The sequence below is a fragment of the Staurois parvus genome, unplaced genomic scaffold, assembly GCF_062004578.1.
Source record: "Staurois parvus isolate SC_StPar_1 unplaced genomic scaffold, SC_StPar_1.0 ptg000151l, whole genome shotgun sequence".
Lineage (NCBI taxonomy): Eukaryota > Metazoa > Chordata > Amphibia > Anura > Ranidae > Staurois > Staurois parvus.
Genome location: NW_028317947.1, coordinates 3770777 through 3788449, shown reverse-complemented (window position 1 = coordinate 3788449; position 17673 = coordinate 3770777). Strand labels below are relative to the sequence as shown.

General features: G+C 41.5%; 1 protein-coding gene across 7 annotated transcripts in view; it reads left to right on the top strand.

The window, feature by feature from the left end:
- The window catches only part of HOXB3 (homeobox B3), a 79492-nt gene that overhangs the window by 53705 nt on the left and 8114 nt on the right, over positions 1-17673 (top strand). The window contains exon 1 of one of the 7 annotated variants that reach the window (XM_089674353.1): positions 11434-11453. The exons of the other annotated variants lie outside the window; for them this stretch is intronic. The gene's annotated coding sequence lies outside the window, so the exon portion shown is untranslated. Of the gene's footprint in view, positions 1-11433; positions 11454-17673 lie in introns of those variants that run through there. 7 annotated transcript variants of the gene reach the window in all.

Genomic DNA, 17673 nt, shown 5'->3' with positions numbered 1-17673 from the left:
CATGTACAAAGCAAATTCCTGGTGACTTATTTCATCTGCACACAATTGAATAATTATAGTGAGGTCTCCACTCTTTTTTTTGTTGGAGCATTCTCAAATTCTCATATCTTTTAGTAATTCAGCCTCACATTAAAGTGTGAAGATTCTTCACCCTTTAAGCCGACCTTTCTTGGATTGAAATTCAGCCGGTTCAGCAGGGACTGCACGAATTTTGATCCACATATGGACAGGGTGGTTGTACAGAAGTCCATTTACCAACTGACTTCTATACATCCACCCTGTTGGAAAATTTCCACTTGATCAGCACTGCTGGACATACATGGGTCGAAATTCAGCAAGGACCAGCTAAGTTTCAATTCATGTATGCGCAGGATGGTTGTACAGATGTTGATCTACCGATTGACTTTTGTTCAACCACCCCATTGGAAAATTTCTGCAAGATCAGGCTCCACCGGCCAGGGCTGCTGTTAGAAACTATAGGGCCCCATACAGCCAACCTGACAGGCCCCCTCTCCCCCCCTAAAAAAAACACAGTTTACTATGCTTCAGTTAAGAATGAACAGAGTGAGTAATTGGTACCGATCACTCATTGTGTTCATTCAGGAAAGGAAGGGGCTGGTAAATGTGCCATATTTACCAGTCCTTCCCCACCCACCATTCTGAAGGATCCCACTGTGCTCTTGGGAAGTAGAGGAGGGAAGTCGGCAGCACTGTGGGGTCAGGGGCACACTGGGGTGCCTGGGCAGCAGGGGGAAATGTATGATGCACAGGGAAGATGATAGGTGCACCAGGGGGCAATTACTGGAACTGGTCCCCTGTATGGCTCCCCCTGCAGCAGCTAAAAGCCAGCAAGAGGGAGAGGGTGAGTCAGCTTTCAGTTGCTGCAGAGAGAGCCATATAGGGGATCGGTTCCAGTAATTGCCCCACACCATGCCAATCACCCTTCCTGCCCACATCTTATTCACCCAGTTGGCTGGGCCCCCCTGCTGGCCTGGGCCCTGTACAGGAGGACTGGTGGTACCCCCTTATCCACAGCCCTGCCACCGGCTATAGCTGGCAGTGCTGATCAGTATATCCTGATGGCGTAGAAGTCTCCCCACTGTCAGAATACAAAGGCACAGCAAGAGGATTCCCGCATCCATATTGAATGTGTGGATGGGGGAATTGAGCCTTTTTTCTTTTTTCATTCAACCCGCTGGTTGAACTACAAAAAAATAATCATCTATGGGCTGCCTTTGTAAATCCGCCTAAATATATTGTGTGCAGATTCTCAACTCATTTAGTAAATCAGCCCAATGGTGTAAGAAAGTCCAAACACTGCCATAACAGCTGAGATTTTTGTGTAAAAGAATCTTGTATTTTTTCCTTACCAATAAACCAGCATGCCCCATTCACACATAGAGTAGGTAAGTCATTTTGTGGTGCATTTTTGCATTTGAAGTGCCACACAGGATCATACTTTTTTGTCTCAAAGACTTCTAACATAAATAACAACTTGGGGGTTGAGATACTGAAAACGTATGGACTGCTCACTTAAAGTGCTACTAAACGCACAACAGTAAAATCAGTCAGTATATGCAGTAAAGCATGCTTGTTATACTCCCTGTGGAACCTATGGGGTTAATCTGCAATGTGTAAAAATGCTGTTTGATCCTGTCTTCTCTGATCCTACCCTTCGTTTACTGCCCTCAATCCAACTGCTGATAGAACAGAGCCCTGGGGGGGCAAGTTGCACATGCTCAGTTTGGTGTGTATTCTTAGATTTTCTTTTTATTGAGTGCATATGATGGGCCCAGGTCCAATCAGCGCTGTCCAGTCAGAGGGTCAGGGGTCATGCAGCCTCATTGGACAGTCAGAGGGGAATGAAAGCCCCTCCTACAAGCTTTTACCAGTGATATTGATCAAAGTAACAAGACTCCGTAGCATTTTACACATATATATTGTACATTCACATCAGTCCCTAACCCTCAAGGGGTGTACAATCTAAGGTTCCTAACTCACATTCATACATACATGTACTAGGACCAATTTACATAAAGGAGCCAATTCACCTACCAGCATGTCTTTGGAATGTGGGAGGAAACTGAAGTACCCGGAAGAAACCCACGCAGGCACAGGGAGAACATGCAAACTTCAGGCAGGTGGTGCCATGGTTGGGATAAAATGATTGCATTTCCATGTTCTATATACTGTGGGAGACCAAATAAAGTGAACGCAGGGTCCTGGATTTAGTAATTTGTTTAATAAAGAGAATGCTCACTTTTCCAAGTGTTTGTTCACATCATTTAGTAAATAAGGTGACACTGTGTTCACTTTGAATATTCATGTGCAAGAGAGGTGGAAAAAAATAATATTTTTTTTCTTGTACATGATTGGAAGATTGTAGTGAACATAAGTTCACCTTATTTGCTGAAGTGAACTTGCAATGTGAATATGCACTTTGCAATGTGTAAAGACTATTCCTTGAATGAATCACCCGCAATCTAAATTGTGTCTTAGCAGCTAATATTCAGCAACAAGCAAAAGTACATCACATAAGTTAGTTAAATAGAGTCTGTAAGGTCTACCACAGCACAGTGGACCCTCTATATAGGTCATGCATACAATCATTATAAAGGATACATGAATTTTCCCTTCCACTTACCTAATTAGATAGCTGAACACATATTTGCTGGTCCTGTTAGCACTCCTGCATGTTATTTGCTTGCTAATCCCTCCCCAAGGAGCATGCAAGGATGTGTGCAGAACCCAGCCATAGACCTGCTTACATTACTCGGACCGCCAAACTGGTAAAGGCAATGAGGTTGATTTACTAAAGGCAAATAGACTGTTCACTTTGCATGGGAAGTTACACTTTTCAAGGGAATTTTCCCCCGAGATCTTAAAGAATGAGGTGAAGTTCTTTTGACTTCCACCATTCGATCACATTCAAGCGAAATTTTTTTTCTTGCATATGATTGGGAACCTCTGGGGAAAACTCTCTTGCAAAGTAAACAGTTAATTTGCCTTTAGTAAATCAACCCAAATATTTCCTTGGTTTCTGTAGGTTACATTGAGGCTAGGTTCACACTAATGTGGTGCGGTACATCGCATGTGATTTGCACAGGAACCGCACCGCATTCCAGTGCAAATCACATGCGATTTTGTGTGCGGTGCGATTGGAGCCATACATTTTGTATGGCTCAAATCAGACCGCACCCGCACCAAAAAGGTGCAGGACCTGTTTTTGGGTCCACACTAGAATCGGATCGCATGGGTATTCACACCTATGCAATCCGATTCTGCAGATTGCACCACGGTTTGGGGACCGATTTTGGGGTGTTGTTAACTTAACATACACACCTGTATCAGTTCGCATGAATGGGGTGCGATTCTGATGCGGTGCGGAATTCACACAGAAAACGCTGCAAATTCCATACCGCATCAGTGTGAACTCAGCCTAACACGCACACCCTATCAATCTACCTTCAGGACAACCACAAGGGTTTGTCCAGAGACAGAATCATTACAATACAATCCATCATATAGGAGGTTTAGGAGACCCTGCTCACAAGAGCTTACAATCTAAAATGTGATGTTTGGTAACACTCATTTGTGTGCTATATTAGATAGCATTGGCAAACTCTGAAAACAGGTGAGAAGGATTCCTTAGTAGTACAAGGATATGATAGCTGAATCCCAATTGTTTTCTATAGACACCCCTTCCCTGACCTATTCATGAATTACTCACTTATAAGGCCTCATTCACAAGGTTGTAACACAGCTGTAAAATGTTACAGATCATTAGGTAAGCAGCAAACGTTCCTGCGTAAATGATCAGTAAATAGATCTGTTTTTTTTAATGCGTAAAAATTGTCCTGCTTTTTTTTTCAATGGTATACATGTATGTCCTCAGGTGCAAATGTTTGGATTTTGTGTTACGAATTTGAATGCAGTGCATGTTTAATGCACTTGTGTGAATGTCTCCATTGAAAAAAAAGTAGCTGTGTTCAGATCCAAAAATAAAAAAACCTTTTTTTTTACGGCTGCGTGAATGAGGCCTAATGGTTACTAGATGCTGTGCAGTAAAGAGGGATTAAAGTGTTACTAAACCAAGGACCCTGCACTCGCTATATCTGGTCTCCCGCAGTACACAGAACACAGCAGTGCAATTATTTTAGTGAATATAAACTGCTAAATACATTTTCTCATCAGCAGCAAATAGCAGTCTTGTGACTTCTATCAGTGTCCAGCCAAGTACATGTTAAAGCTTGTTGGAGGAGTTTTCCTTCTGCCCTAGGAGGATGCAGACCCCCTGACCAGAGCAGTGGATAATGGGGTACCACCAGTCCTCCTGTACGGGGTCCAGGCCAGCAGTGGGGTCCAGGCAGCTGAGTGAATCGAATCTGGACAGGGAGGGTGATCGGCACAGCGGGGGGCGATTACTGGAACTGATCCCCTATATGACTCTCTCTCTGCAGCAGCTGAAAGCTGGCTTCTCCTCTCCCTCTGCAGAGAGAGAGCCATATAGGGGATCGGTTCCAGTAATTGCCCCACGCAGCACCCATCACCCTTCTTGTGCACCTTAGGTTTTCCCATTCTTCCCAGGACCCCTGTTTGCGCCCAACCCCGCACTGCTGGCAGGTTCCATCCTCTCCTTCCTACTGGCAGCCACAAGCACACAATAGGATTCTTCAGGATGGAGAGTGGAGGAAGGGTCTGGTAAATATGTTACATTTATTAGTACATTCCTTTCCTGAATGAACACAATGAGTGATTGGTACTAATCACTCACTGTGTTCATTCATAACTGAAGCCTAGTAAACTGTTTTTTTTGGGGGGCAAGGGGGGCTGTCAGGTTGGCCGTATGGGGCCCTCTGGTATATAGTGCTGATTGGCCCTGTGCTGATCACATGTACTCTCCCAAGCAAAAAAAACCCTCTCTATACACACCAAACTGAGCATGTGCAGCTTGCCCCCCAAAGCTCTGTTCTATCAGCAGATGGATTGGGGACTGTGGAAGAAGGGGAGGATCAGAGAAGTCAGGATTAAACATCCTTTTTACACTATGCAGAGGATTAACCCATTAGGTTCCACAGTGAGTATAACAAGCATGCTTTACTACATATACAGACTGATTTTACTGTTGTGGGTTTAGTAACACTTTAAAGATTACTGTAACAGCTTTTGTCCTATTGTATTTTATATTTACAGGTTTACAAATTGATCTTTTTTATAAATATAATTTGTATACATAAACATTTAACACAGGATGTTTACACAGCAACTTTTTTTCCAGGGCATAGGCATTGGTTTTTTTTATAAGAAAAGCCCAGAATGGCCTCCTCCTCCTTATGTTTGGACTGCCACGGATTACAAAGGGTTCCTTCTTACCGGTTTATTTTTCTGAAGCATAAAATGTTTTACTGCATAAAAATGCATTTTCAATAGAAATCCCATTCATTGCTTGGCTGCTTCACATCTATGCATTGCAGTTTAAGGCATTAAAAAAGCAATAGGACAGGTGGCATTGGTTTGTGTTTATGAGTATTGAGCAAGCACAGCGAAACAAATAGTGACAACACAAAACACATGTATGGTGCATTTGTAGTGCATGGCTACGTCTCCTTTACACCTGCACATTGCATGGACAAAAAAGAATGTTTAAAATACAAAGAAGCACATATATATATATGAATGTTCTTCTTTGCATTTTTGTATATGCATATATATATTTATTTATTTCCGGTACTTATATAGCGCTGTCAATTTACGCAGCACTTTACATATATATTGTACATTCACATCAGCCCATAACCCTCAAGGGGCGTACAATCTAAGGTCCCTAACTTACATTCATACATACACATACTAGGGGCAGGATCCAATTAACCTACCAGCATGTCTTTGGAGTTTGGGTATACATATATATATATATATATATATATATATATTCCATATGCAGGCAATTGTGTACTAAAACATGAAGCAATGTGTGTCAATGGAATAATGTGTGTCAAAAACACCTAAAGGTGACCATATTCTGGACAATCTGGTTGTGCAATCTCCTTTAGATCTAACACCAACCATGTAGTAGTGCAAACTGAAAGCATTGTTTAGGGTTATTTATTTTGTTATTACAGGTACTTACATATATAGCCCCGTAAATTATGCAGCGCTTTACAAATATATAATTTTTATCTTCACATCAGTATCTAATCCTCAATGAGTGTACAATCTAAGAGTTGTCCTCATATTACATAGGTTTGGTAAATCTAAAGGAGATTGTACAATCAAACTGTATAGTGTTTAATCAGCTTAAAGAGGAACTCTAGTCGTTTGTAGAAAAATGAAAAGTCAGCAGCTACAAGTACTGTAGGTGCTAACTTTTAATAAACAGGTACTCACCAGCCTAGGGATCCAGTGTTGTCATCACCCCAGCCGTTTCATTGCTTGTCTTCGGGTCCCCGGCATTGCCATGTTGAGTGTGGGAAGCCTCATCACCCCAGCCGGTTCTTTGCTAGTATTCGGGTCCCCGGCACTGCCATGTTGAGTGTGGGAAGCCTCATCATCCCAGCCGGCTCTTTGCTGGTCTTCGGGTCCCCAGCACTGCCATGTTGAGTGTGTGAAGCCTCATCACCCCAGCTGGTTCTTTGCTGGTCTTCAGGTCCCCGGCACTGCCATGTTGAGTGTGTGAAGCCTCATTACCCCAGCTGGTTCTTTGCTTGTCTTCAGGTCCCCGGAACTGCCATGTTGAGTGTTGGACGCCTCATGACCCCAGCCAGTTCTTTGCTGGTCTTCGGGTCCCTGGCACTGCCATGTTGAGTGTATGAAGCCTCATGACCCCAGCCTCATGACCCCAGCTGGTTGTTTGCTAGTCTTCGGGTCCCCGGCACTGCCATGTTGAGTGTGGGAAGTCTCATCACCCTAGCTGGTTCTTTGCTGGTCTCCAGGCCCCCGGCACTGCCATGTTGAGTGTGGGAAGCCTCGTCACCCCAGTCAGTTCTTTGCTGGTCTTTGGGTCCCTGGCACCGCCATGTTGAGTGTGGGAAGCCTCATCACCCCAGCCAGTTCTTTGCTGGTCTTCGGGTCCCCGGCACTGCCATGTTGAGTGTACGAATCCGAATGTGACTTTCTGCTGGCTCCTTACTGTGCATGCCCGAGTGCCTAGGAGAGGGTGCCTGTCCAAAATTGGTACCTGCTCCCAGAATTAAAAAGATTGTTTAAGTTGATGGCAGTGGGGGGGGGGGTTAGTCGCAGTGCGGGGAATATCTCTGTTTCCTAAACCACTAATGATCGGAGATAGGCAACGATCCTCAGGATCACCGCTGATCTCTGTTTCATAAAAGGACACCTAAATTGGCCCTAATATGCATTATTATTATCATACACGATTTATATAGCGCCAACAGTTTGCGCAGCACTTTACAAAATGAAGGTAGACATTACAGTTACAAAACAATTTGGTACAAGAGGAAACAGAGGGCCCTGCTCTTTAGAGTTTACAATCTAGGAGATATATGTATGAATGTGAGTTAGGGACCTTAGATTGTATGCCCCTTGAGGGTTAGGAATGGATGTGAATATACAATATATATGTAAAGCGCTGTGTAAATTGATGGCGCTATGTAAGTACTTGTGATAATAAAATAAACAAGTTTGAAGCTAGGGATGCACCAATATTGGTATCGGTGTTGGGCCGATACCAAATATTTTCACTCGTACTCGTGAAAATGCTCCCAAAACCGATATTTTGTGGTCCAATTTTCACTAATACAAAATGTATGGATGCAAATTGCACAGCAAAAAATCGCATGCAGTTTCAAAAAGAATGCGCTGCAATTCCTGTTTCAATCACATGAGGTTTCCCCACTGCTCCTGTGTGAACCCAGGCTTGTTCAAACAGGAACGATGCGGGAAACCTCTCTGCATCGATCCTATGATGTCTCACAAGGAAATGCTGCTTCACAGGTCTGGGGATTTGAAACCCTCATGGCTTTCTCCTCTCTCCATGCAGGGATAACAGCACAGGCTAGACGACTTTTGATTGGTCAGCACTGTCATGGTGCTGACCAATCAGAAGCCGTGTAGCCCATACTGCCATCCCTGCAAGGAGAGAAGAGAAAGCTTCGAGGATTTCAAATCCCCAGACCTGTGAAGCGGATTTCTCTCTTCTTGTTCGGATGACAGTACGGGCTAGATGGCTGCTAATTGGTCAGCACTGTGACACACATGCACAGCAGTACCAGATTCTGAGTGCACCAGTTTTAGTAAATCTTCCCCATAGTGTGGGCAGGCTATTGGGAGTCAAGGCAGCAGTGTTGTTTTGCTGGGAAGGAAATCATTGCCTGTGGGATAGAGAGGGTTGGCATGGGCGAAATTATGCCAGCAATAAAAACATTAAACATTCATCTGCAAGTAGGGGGAATGTGTTCACTATGCAATTCAAACTGATTATATCATTTAAAAAATGTATAATGAGGGGTCCAGTTTTGTGAAAATTCATGTCAGAATGATCAGTGGATACAGAGATAGAGGCAGCTAAAGTTACGTGCAAATTTCCAATTTTCCGTAAATAGAGGCTCCTTCTCCAGCGAGCCTATTGCTCAGTGAGGCTGCTCATCCCATTTAGGAAGACGCAGGGCGGCCTCAGATGTAGGACAGAGTTGGGTTCTTTACGGAAAAGCCCTTGATTGCAGTTGCACATAACTTCAGCTGTTGCTAGTTCTGGATCATTTTGGCATTTGGTGCTCACTAAATAAAACTTCTGATAATATATTTATATTTTCATCATATCCTAAGTGTGAATTGCCCAGGATTAGGCAGGTTAACTAAAACAAGCTACAATAGGACACCTGTGATTCAGCGATGACGGCTACATTTACTAAAACAGAAGCTGTTCATATAGGTAAGTGAACGTCCATTTATAAATTGACAGTAAGTGAGGTGAAGCTGTGTTTTGCTTTGAATACCCAATCATGGGCAAAGTAAATAAAAAATCGAGTTTTGCTTGCATGTATTTGGTTGATTGGAATGAACACAACTTTACATTATTTACTAAATTCTGTGAACATTTATTTTTCTAAGTGAACAGGTTTTACCCGATAAGTAAATCAATTCCTCTGTGTTAGTGAACTGTATAAGTCTAGGTTCCGCTGCATTTTGGGTTTTGCAGAAATGCACAGCAGTCCATTTAACATGATTTCCTATGGGACAGGTTCACATCACTGCATTTTCACCAGAATAGTTTTTTCAAAAAGGGTCAGGGAATTTTTTAAGCGCAAAATGTTGCGTTTTTGGTTCTATAGACTTCAATGGAGATGCTGCAGTAAAGCATGTAGTGCATTTTTGATGCGTTTTGCATTTTATTATGCCCAGCAACAAGTTGAAACACCCCCCCCCAAAAAATGCATCAAAAACACATGTGCAATAAACATAAAATGCACCGCAAAAAGCACTGCGGAAACAGATCAAACGCAAACTGCATAGGTGTGAACCCAGTCTTAGTCTAGGTTCATACGTCTGTGTTTTCTGCTGCATTTTGCGGAAATGCACAGCAGTCCATTTAACATGATTTCCGATGGGACAGGTTCACATCTCCACATTTTCACCCGGTGCGTTTTTTGGAAAGGGTCAGGGACTTTTTTAAATGCAAAACGTTGCATTTTTGGTTCAATAGACCTCAATGGAGACGCTGCAGAAAAGCATGCAGTGTGTTTTTGATGCATTTTAATCTGCCTAGCAAACAAGTAAAAAAGCCCCAAAAATGCAGAACGCATCAAGAACGCATGTGCAAAAATGCAAAATGCACTGCAGAAATGGATCAAACGCAAACTGCATAGGTGTGAACCTAGCCTAAGACATTATATGTTGTCTTATACATAGAGCTTAATGCACATTGTATTTGAAATGTAAGACAGGGCAGTGAAATAATAGACTTTGTAAATGGTTTACATACAGTTTATACCCTTGTATCTATAAGGCGTTCGACCAGTAAGAGGAACTTCCCCTGCCTCCCTCACTTTGCAGGGTTATCTTCAAAAGACATACTCACACATTCAGCAAATCCAGCCTTCTCCTATTGCATGCCACCACTCCACTGGCACATGCTGTGTCCTGCACCATCATCTTCCCTTCCTATGTCACTGGGAGCCTCTTGTGGGTTCTTGAGCTGAACCCTGATGAATACACCATCAGTTCCACCCTCCAGCCACTGTACATCCCTGTTCCTGCAGCCTCCTGGGATATGTGAAAGGGATATCCCAAGAGGCAGCAGGAATAGGCAGGCACACCTAGGGAAGAATGAAGGAAGTGAGTGGGCCAGAGTAAAAAAAAATGGCCTCTTTAACTAATGAAGGGTTGCAGTGGAGAAAAGTTAATTTTTGGAGTGAAGTTCCACTTTAAGCAACCCATAGACATGTCAGTCAGGCTGTTATCAATAATTTCAAATCTACAGTTATGAATATGTATGGGAAAACAGTTACCCAATCCAGCTTACTGCAGCTAGATGGAGCAAGGATTGTCTATAGGTTGCCCTGAAGCTAACATTAGGGGCAGTTACTAAAGAATGAGTTTTAGATATTGTTCCAAAGCCCATGCCAGTTTCAAGTCATCCCTCCTCCACAAAATTAGTTATTACATATATGTGATTGTTATTTTCAACGGGCTGCCTATATAAGTCCCATACATAACTACCAGACATCTGCTCCTCGTAGGTGGGGAAGGGGAAGGGCAATCTGATTAGAAAACCTGCCTTTGAGGTAATAAAGAAGTTATCTAGTGTCTGCTCCAAAACAAGGATATATAGTTTGAGGAGATAATATATAAATAAAAAAAATAAAATAAAAAATTATATATATATATATATATTCTTTTTAAAATGTTTTTTTTATTTACATATTGTCTCCTTAAACTATATATCCTTGTTTTAGAGCAGACACTAGATAACTTCTTTATTACCTCAAAGGCAGGTTTTCTAATTGGATTGCCCATCCCCTTCCCCACCTACGAGGAGAAGTTGGCTGGTGTATATATATATATATATATATAATCTACACCAGTGTTTCTCAAGACCTTTTTTCAGTCATGGCACCCTTTACAATTGTGGGCAGTCCCAAGGCACCCTTTAAAATTATGCACAGTCTTGAGGCACCCCATTCGAAAATGTGAAAAACTATTCTAATAGTTTTATATAACGCAGCAACATCCACACATATAGGGCACCCAACATTAGAGGTGATTTATTCTTCCAAAGTAATTACACTTTTGTTCACACTGGTACTGACTAGTATTCCAATGTTTCTCTTCTCCCTTAGTTTTCTCCATCACTAATGGCACTGTGACCCCAGCACTGATGGAGAGGGGCAGGGGAGGGTCAGCTAACATCCTCCTTATCAACTGATGATGTCATTGGCTGTCAGAATGCCGATAGCTAGAAGGTCCTAATGGTGCACAATGAAAACCTGTGGCTTTGTGTAAGTAAAAGGCAGGCTTGTTCCACCCGCTGGCTTGTATAGAAGCTTTGGGCAATTTTTAGACATATTGCCAAGGTACCCCTGAAGAAACCTCAAGGCACCCCAGGGTGCCTGGGCACCCTGGTTGAGAAAGGCTGATCTACACCTTTGCCATATTTAATGGTGTTGTACAAGGATAAGTGAATCCCATTGGTAAATAATTTCTTGTTGAACCAGGAAATTCTGCTGCTGTAATTTACAGGGGTTGATTTACTAAACTGAATGTTCACTTTAAAAAGTGACATTTACTAAGCTAAGTGTTCACATCAATCGTCCAATCATGTGCAAGCAATTTTTTTTTTTTTTTTCTCCATCACTGGGTTTTCATAGTTAACCCAGCTTTGCAAAGTGAACATTAGCTGTTTGTTTTTTAGTAAATCACTTTTCAGTGTTCAATAAGCAGACAGTTGAAAAGTTGAAACCACACTTTAAAAAATAGCAATATAATATACAGTCATGATAGATGCAATAAACTGGAAAACTACATTTCCAGAATTTCGGGCAGAAATTTTAATGTGAGTGATTAGACATTGGGGTTCATATATGCCTAATCAATTCTCACTTAGCTTTGTCCAGTCATGTGGAAGAAAAACCTTTGCTTTTTTTTAAATTGCCCCTGTAGGTAAGTATCCATTTCCTTTTCTCTCTATTTATTTCAGGTACTTGTATAGTGCCATCAATTTATGTATTATTATTATTCAGGATTTATATAGCGCCAACAGTTTGCTCAGTGCTTTACAATATAACGGGAGACAATACAGAAACAATACAGTTCAATATTAGGAGGGCCCTGCTCCTTGGAGCTTACAATCTAAGAGGGAGGGGCTAGTGGTACAAAAGGTAGTAACTGTGGGGGATGGACTGGTAGGAGGAGTAGAAGATTCCATTATTATTTGAGGGCAGGATAGGCTTCCCTGAAGAGACAGGTTTTCAGAGATTGTCTAAAAGTGAGCAGAGTAGGCGATAGTCTGATAAATTGGGGTAGAGAATTCCAGAGGATTGGGGAAGCTCTGGAGAAGTCCTGGAGATGAGCATGGGAGGAGGAGACAAGGGAGCAAGAGAGCAGGAGGTCGTACGAGGAGCAGAGAGTACGGTTTGGGTGATATTTGGAGACAAGATCGGTGATGTAATTTGGGGCAGAGTTATAAATGGCTTTATATGTTATTGTTTTGAATTTTATCCGTTGGGCAATGGGAAGCCAGTGGAGGGATTGGCGGAGAGGGGTGGCGGATACGGAACAGTTAGTAAGGTGGATGAGTCTGGCAGCAGCATTCATGATAGAGTGTACATTCATATATAGTGCATTCAATGAGCTAACAGTGTAAAATCCCTAATTCACTTTTATACATACACATACTACAATTTAAATAGGAGCAAATTAACCTACCAGCATGCCTTTGGAGTGCCCGTAGGAAACCCATGCAGGCAGTGGAAGAACATGCTAACTCCACATCCCATGGTTGGGATTCAAACCAACAACCTCATGCTGCTGGGCAGAGTGCTAACCACTTAGCCACTGTGCCGCTCTAGACGTTTGTCATATCAACCCAGATAGTAGGTTAAAGTGGGCCTAAACAAGTAACAGATCGTTCTGTTCTACTATAGTCTGTCTACACCTCCTCCATAAAATCTATTTTATGCAATCTATATCTATACATTTAATTAAAACTTATCTTTAGCTTTTTGTAGTCTTTGAATAGTATTGAGAATGGCTGGCACCCCTGTCAGGCTGTTATTGCTGTCTGGTCCTCTGCTGGGGAGATTCACTCACTCGAAATGTCTCGGTGATCATTGTCACAGTGAAGGGAAATCCAAAATGTTATGGTTGTCACTACAACAGGAAGTGATGGGAAATCTCTGATCGGGTCACATGTTTAGGAGTGGCAGATGTCTAAAGCTGACCGAACATGTCTCAAAATTTCAGCTGATTCTTCTGAATTGGCTGAAATTCAAGTCATGGGTGGCCCTGCTGACACCACCTGACTTGACAAACTTTGAAAGATCGAAGGAGCAGGGTAAAAGAAAAAGTTGACCAAACAGTGACTGCAGCCAATCATCTGCAGAAACGAATTGGGCATTCTGACATCGACTGGTGCTGACTGTTAGCATACAATATAATAGCCGAGAGCAGGAGATTTGTTCATCCATGCATTCATTAGCATTCATGGGTAACCAATTGAGAAATCTTTATGTGTATGGCCAGCTAAAGGTAGATCTAAAGGCAAAACTTTATTTTCTTTTTGATAGAGTAAGGCAGAATTATAACTCTCCATTTTTTATTGCCATCTGTGTCCTACTGGGGAGTTTTCCCTTCATTTCCTGTGCCATGACCAAAACAGGAAGTGAGAGGAAATTGCTCCTAATTGAGGGAGTTCCTGGAGACACAAACTGAAATAAAAGCCTGACAGGTGAGGTGGCCTAATCCCTCTCCACTATCTCCAGAACTAAAAAAAAAAAAAGTTTTGCCCTTAGTTAGTTTTAACATGTTATTAAAAGCTAATTTCAATTTTTTTTAATAAGTATGCTGAAAAAATGAGTGTGTGCTGTAAATTGCCTCCAGCAGCAGCAGTAAATATTTAGGCTGCCAAGAGATCGGCCTCTAGTGACTCTGATTTTCAGCACAATGCAAACAAATAGATAGCAACTGAGCATGTGCAGTGCAGGGTAAGGCAGTGAGATTTTAAACAGTATAGGCACTTATTTCTAACGTTTTATATAGCTATACCTGTAAAGGGGCCAGCCTGAAGTAATCTAGAAGGACTAAAGTTCAGCTTTAAAATAAAAAGGATGTTATACTTACCTGCTCTGTGCAACAATATTGCACAAAATGGCCCTCTACCTCCTCTTTGGAAGTGACCTGCCAGTGCTGTCTGCACGTCCTACCTGCTGGTGCCTCCTTAGCAAGCAGGGTGCTAAGGGGGCACCCATGTGGGCACGCACCTGAGCTGGGCTGGGTGCATCCATAGACACACAAAGCACTGGTAAACCATGCCCCCCATTTTCTTCTCATTGGATTCCACTGACAGCAACAGGACTTAATGGCTCGCACAGCTATCAGTGCCTCCTGTGAGACCAGGAAGAGAGGGAAGCAGTGCAGCAGCCGGGACAGCACTGGATTGGTGACTCAGTTAGATAAGTGTTTACAGATGAGGGGGACCAGATGTGTGTGTGTGTGTGTGTGTGGTGGGGGGTTAATCTAAATCAGTGTTTCTCAACTCCAGTCCTCATGGACCCCCAACAGGTCATGTTTTCAGGATTTCCATTATTTTGCACAGGTGATTTGATCAGTTTCACTGCCTTAGTAATTACCACAGCTGTTTCATCTGAGGGAAATCCTGAAAACATGACCTGTTGGGGGTCCATGAGGACTGGAGTTGAGAAACATTGATCTAAATGCAGATGAAGCAATGAGGTTAAAAAAAATGATGTGTTTAGAACAACTCTATAGAGGGTATTTCTTCACACTTCCTGTTGTGTCTCCAGAACAGGAAGTTAGAAGAAATCTACCTAATGACACAAAATGAAAAAAAACTGACCAGGTTTATAATAATTCCTAATCCAATTAAAAAAAGTTTTACTATTCTCTTGCCTGCCACATTTACATGCCGTGTGGCATTGTATTATATAATATATCCCACGTGGCATTAAAATATATATGATATCATATGTGGCAATGAATTGTATAATACTGTATATCCCATGGGACATTATTTATTATATCCCACATGGCATTGCATTACATATTATATCCCATGGGGTATTGAATGATATAATACTATATCCCACATGGCTATGAATTATATAATAAATCCCACGTGGCATTGAATTATATATTTTCATCCAATGTGGCATTGAATTATATATAATATTCCACATGGCACTGAATTATATATTATAGTCCATGTGGCATTGAATTATATATTAGATCCCACGTGGCATTCCATTATATAATAAATCCTACGAGGCATTGAATTTTTATAATAGATCCCATGTGGCATTGCATTATATAATAAATCCCACGTGGCATTGCATTATATAATAGATCCCTTGTGGCATTGCATTATATAATAAATCCCACCTGGCATTGCATTATATAACAAATTATACGTGACATTGCATTATATAATAAATCCAACATGGCATTGAACTTTATAATAGATCCCACGTGGCATTGCATTATATAATAAATCGCATGTGGCATTGAATTATATAATAGATCCCACGTGGCATTGCATTATATAATAAATCTCACGTGGCATTGAATTACATAATAATATATCCCACGTGGCATGTAATTATATAATGATTCCACCATGGCAATGAATTATATATCCTATCCCATGTAGCACTGAGTTATATATTATATCCCACGTGGCACTGAGTTCTATATCATAGGTGTCATTGAATTATATCATAAATCCCATGTGACACTGAAGTATATATCCTATCCCATGTGGCATTGAGTTATATATTATATCCCACGTGGCAACGTGACAATGATATTACAGCCAGTGTGGCAAAGAGTGCTATAAAGATCTGACCAGGTATCATTAAAAAAATGTAGGACTCGCCATACAATCTAGGTACAATCAACTACCAAAACTGTGTAATATGAGGAAATACTTAAGCCTGCCATACGTTATACAATTTTCTTTTTCAGCTTCCTGGGTTTAGGTTTGACCTCCTATTATATGGTTTTGATAAATCTAAAGGTAAATTGTATAATGTATGTCCTGCCTTAAGTTATCTAATCACTTTATATCCAATCAAGCAGGAAAATTATGCAAGGAAAATGTATAATGTATGGCCAGCCTTAAATTATCCAATCAACTTATATCCAATCAAGAATGAACATTGTACAAGAAAATTGTATAATGTATGACCAGTCTTAAATTATCCAATCAACTTATATCCAATCAAAAGGAACATTGTACAAGAAAATTGTATAATGTATGACCAGCCTTAAATTATCCAATCAACTTATATCCGACCAAGCAGGAAAATTGTTCAAACAAATTGGATAATGTATGGCCAGCCTTACATTAACCAATCAATCAACTTATATTCACTCAAGCAGGAAAACTGTGCAAGAAAATTGTATAATGTATGGACAGCCCTAATTTATCCACTTATATCCAACCAAGCAGGAAAATTGTGCAAGAAAATTGTATAATGTGTGGCCAGCCTTAAATTATCCAATCAACTTATATCCAACCAAGCAGGAAAATTGTACAATGTATGACCAGCCTTAAATTAGCCAATCAACCTATATCCAATCAAGCAGGCCTTGGCATTACACACTTTTTGGTAGACCTAAAGGGAGATTGTACAACCAGATTGTTATGCGTGTGTCCAGCTTTAGAAATACTGAATTTAGAATTTCAACAAGCAAATCAAACTTTTCAAACTCCTGCAAACTGAAATCCTGCAGCAGCCAGAAACCTGTAGCTCCCCCCTGCACCCTCCATATATATATTTTTTTTGTTTCAGTTGCCCCAATCCTATCATCCTATGCCTGCCCTTCCAGTGTCTGCTGGTGTCTTCCATTCCTGTGCAGCATCATTTGCCAGTCCTGTAGAACTAACCCCCTTGTATTGACTGACACCTGACACCCTAGTTAGAACCCAGCAATGATTTCCATATTCCAAAGTAGCAAATATTCAAGAGGAGAGTGACAGGCACTGTCCATTAACCCTGGCATCACCAGGTGATCTCTCCTGGCAGTGTAGGGGAAGGTGGTGCTGGCCTTCTCTGGCAGCTCAGGGGTTAAACCGAGAACAACTAGATTACAAAAAAAAAAAAAGGAGAAGAAGCAGGCTGTATGTAGGTGAGATCAAACGGTCTATTAGCATAGACTGGCACCTAATTGAGCAGCAGAAGTCTTTGCTACCTTCCTAGGCCTGTGTCCACGTCTGTCATTAGCATAATCCCTCAGTGGTGACGCTGGGTTTGGAGCCATAGCAGCTTGGGGTGTAAAAAGCAAATGGTGATTTTTTTTTTTTTTTTTTTTTTTTAATGGGGAGATGATAATAATGATGTGATCGCTGGAGAAGACAATGGCGGAGTTTTGGGGGATTTTTTGCGGTTGGATCCAGCAGAGGAGCTGAGGCCATTGTTAGCAGTAGGGCGGTGTATAGGGCAGCCTTGAAAGCTTCAGCTTGTCCATTGAAAGCCCTGCGAT